This window comes from Lipotes vexillifer, unplaced genomic scaffold (assembly GCF_000442215.2).
Source record: "Lipotes vexillifer unplaced genomic scaffold, Lipotes_vexillifer_v1.1 scaffold426, whole genome shotgun sequence".
Lineage (NCBI taxonomy): Eukaryota > Metazoa > Chordata > Mammalia > Artiodactyla > Lipotidae > Lipotes > Lipotes vexillifer.
Window position 1 is genome coordinate 1,329,985 of NW_006779491.1, and position 3,854 is coordinate 1,333,838.

Here is a 3,854-nt window from a genome sequence, read left to right on the forward strand (position 1 = left end):
TCTGGCTGCGTTGGGTCTTCGTTGCTGCACGCAGGCTTTCTGTAGTTGCGGCGAGCAGGGGCTACTCTTCTTTGTGGTGCACGGGCTTCTCATTGTGATGGCTTCTCGTTGCGGAGCACGGGGTCTAGGAGTGCAGGCTTCAGTAGTTGTGGTGCGTGGGCTCAGTAGTTGTGGCACACGGGCTTAGTTGCTCTGCAGCATGTGGGATCTTCCTAGACCAGGGCTCAAGTCCGTGTCACCTGCGTTGGCAGACGGATTCTTAACCACTGCACCACCAGGGAAGTCCCGCAACTCCTTTCTTTAGTGAAAGCTTCATATGAAACGACTTAGGAAAGTGTTGCTTAAAAAAAAAAAAAAGTGTGAAAAATATGGCATAGTAAAACTGAGAGATTTGCTTCTCATTTCAGGGGTTTTCTTTTTTTTTTAATTTATTTATTTTAATTTATTTATTTTTGGCTGTGTTGGGTCTTCATTGCTGTGCGTGGGTTTTCTCTAGTTGCATCGAGTGGGGGTTACTCTTTGTTGCGGTGCACGCGCTTCTAAATGTGGTGGCTTCTCTTGTTGCGGAGCTTGGGCTCTAGGCACACGGGCTTCAGTAGTTGCAGCACGCAGGCTCAGTAGTTGTGGCTCGCAGGCTCTAGAGCACAGGCTCAGTCTTTGTGGTGCACAGGCTTAGTTGCTCCACGGCATGTGGGATATTCCCAGACCAGGGCTCGAACCAATGTCCCCTGCATTGGCAGGCGGATTCTTAACCACTGCGCCAGCAGGGAAGTCCTCAGGGGTTTTCTTACCTGATGGTTCTTACTGAAATAAGAAGACATTATGGGTAAATTTGGCTTTAGTAATTTTTAGGTGGAGATGTATTTCTTCTCTGCAGTAGAAGAAACACATCGTTCCGTCATCCAGAAACCTAACCACCATTGAGTGTAAAATTGGAGATACAGGCATAGTTTATTATTGTCCACAGGGAAAAATAATGTAGCTGTGCTCAACATAATTGATATCTGCTACTTTTTCTATGACAATAGGAAAAACCCTCTGAACCAGTACCAAAATTGTGTGGAAATTTGCTGATAATCATATCAAAATGTATCTAATTATAGTGGAGTTATGAGGTTGTAATTCACCAGGGCTTGTCTATTTCAGAACTTCCTTTTACTGCTGCAAGACAGCAAGTAGTTTTTGCAATGATGGTACAAATAAACTCTCTGGGTGAGAGTTTTCCTGTGTCATCTTGAATTCATTTCTAGAACTTTTATTCCGCAGTGTTATCTAAAGAACGTAATAAGCATTTGAATATACTCAAGTACCACAGAGTAATTGGAATTTATCAGGAAAACCTCAGGATGATCTAGGATATCCTTGTTCCAGCTTTAGCCTAAGTTTTTAATTACAGTTGTCCCTTGAACAACACAGGTTTGAACTGCAGGTGCACTTACAAGCAGTTTTTTGGTTTTTGTCTTTTTTCCAATAAATGCATACTGTAGTTCTACACTATCTGCGGTTGGTTGAATCGTCAGGTTTTGGAACCATGGATATGGAGAGACCTCGTATACAGAGGAACCACGTGTACAGAGAGCCGACCATAAATTACAAGTGGAAGGTCAGCGCCCCTAACCCTGCCGTGATGTTCAAGGGTCAACTGGATTACAAAAAGCAAATAGTTGTGCAGGACCTACTTTAACTAGTAGTTCTCAATAATTCAGACTTTTACTTTAGCCTCTAAAATTTCTAAGGAATAGACCTTTAATTTTGTGTGTGTGTGTGGTACGCGGGCCTCTCACTGTTGTGGCCTCTCCCATTGAGGAGCACAGGCTCCGGACGCGCAGACTCAGCGGCCATGGCTCACGGGTCCAGCCGCTCCGCGGCCTGTGGCATCTTCGCAGACCGGGGCACAAACCCGTGTCCCCTGCATTGGCAGGCGGACTCTCAACCACTGCGCCACCAGGGAAGCCCTAGACCTTTAATTTTTAATCTCTGTTCCCTGGAAACACTATATGTTTCAAAAAGAGGCTGGAGGGGAACCTCCCTGGTGGTCCAGTGGTTAAGACTTCTTGCTTCCACTGCAAGGGGCGTGGGTTTGATCCCTGGTTGGGGAACTAAGATCCCGCAAGCCATGCTGTGTGGCCAAAAAGAAAAAAAAAAAAAAGCCAGAGGGCAAATGAGCACGGACCTAAAGATAAAACATGTTCTGGGCTTCCCTGGTGGCGCAGTGGTTGAGAGTCCGCCTGCCGATGCAGGGGACACGGGTTCGTGCCCCAGTCCGGGAGGATCCCACATGCCGCGGAGCAGCTGGGCCCGTGAGCCATGGCCGCTGAGCCTGTGCATCCGGAGCCTGTGCTCCGCAACGGGAGAGGCCACAACAGTGGGAGGCCCGCATACAGCAAAAAAAAAAAACAAAAAAAAAACATGTTCTGAAACATGTTCTGATGTTGAAAATTGTGGGAAAACTGGAGAATCATTACATAGAAATGGTAAAATAAAACACAGTGAGGGAGCTTCCCTGGTGGCCAGTGGTTAAGAATCCGCCTGCCGATGCAGGAGACACGGGTTCGAGCCCTGGTCCAGGAAGATCCCACATGCCGCAGAACAACTAAGCTTGTGCGCCACAACTACTGAGCCTGCGCTCTGGAGCCTTTCAGCCACAGCTACTGAAGCCCACACACCTGGAGCCCCTGCTCCACAACAAGAGAAGCCACTGTAATGAGAAGCCCACACACCACAATGAGGAGGAGCCCCCTCTCGCCACAACTAGAGAAAGCCTGCGCGCAGCAATGAAGACCCAACACAGCTAATAATTAATTAATTAATTTAAAAAAATTTTTAAATACCCACAATGAGGGACTTCCCTGGTGGTTCAGTGGTTAAGAATCCGGGAACTAAGATCCCACATGCCGTGGGACAACTAAACCCGAGTGCCACAACTAGAGAGAAGCCCGCAATGAAGACCCAGTGCAGCCAAAATAAACCCAAAAAACAAAACCAAAAAAAAAACCAATGATGTAAGTACCCCCCAGCAACATAGGGAAAGAAATGACAAGGAGCTTCCTGTAACAGGAGAGCCTGTGATTTTATAAATGGGATAATATAAAAATAGATTCCAACAGCAGGAACTCCAGTTGGCATGCTGAGGGACCTTATGGCCGTAAGTGTCTGATGAGCTGGCTAGGAGCACCATTGGAACCTGCATAAGGAGCCGAAGGGAACAGCAGAGCAGAACCAGCACACTGCTTTAACAGCCTGCCGGCCATCTCCTCTGAAAATTGTATCAGTACTCTCGAAGCCCAGATGGATGGGCAAGGACACACCCCTATGAATGAAAGCTGAAGCTCTGCATAGCACTATAATTTAAATGTATACTTTGTGTAATAATACATGTCATAAAAGAAATATTTGGGGGAAATGTGTATAGGTATGAAAACAAAGAAAGGGAGAAGAAAGGAACCCCCAAAACCTTTTCTTTATGTAGGTTATATCTATCTATATTTACTATACTGAAAATTAAAACTGATAATTTTTTAAAACACAAGAACACATTTCGTTAGCCATCGGAGTGATAACATCATCACATGTTACATAGTCTCTGGAAAACTCTAGAGAGTGAAAAAGCAAATAACCTTTTAGTATTATCATGAAAATAGTTTTGATCTTGCAAACCCTCCGAAAGGGTTTGGGAGCCCACAGAGGTCCCCATGCCTCACTTTGAGAACTGCTGTGCTAAATTATCATGCTGTGGTAATAACCCCAGTATCTCAGGAGCTTAACACACATAGGTTCATGTCTTGCTTATGCTTCATGTCCACTGAGGGCTGACTGAGGGCTCTGCTCTACATCATTCTCATTCTGGGGCCAGG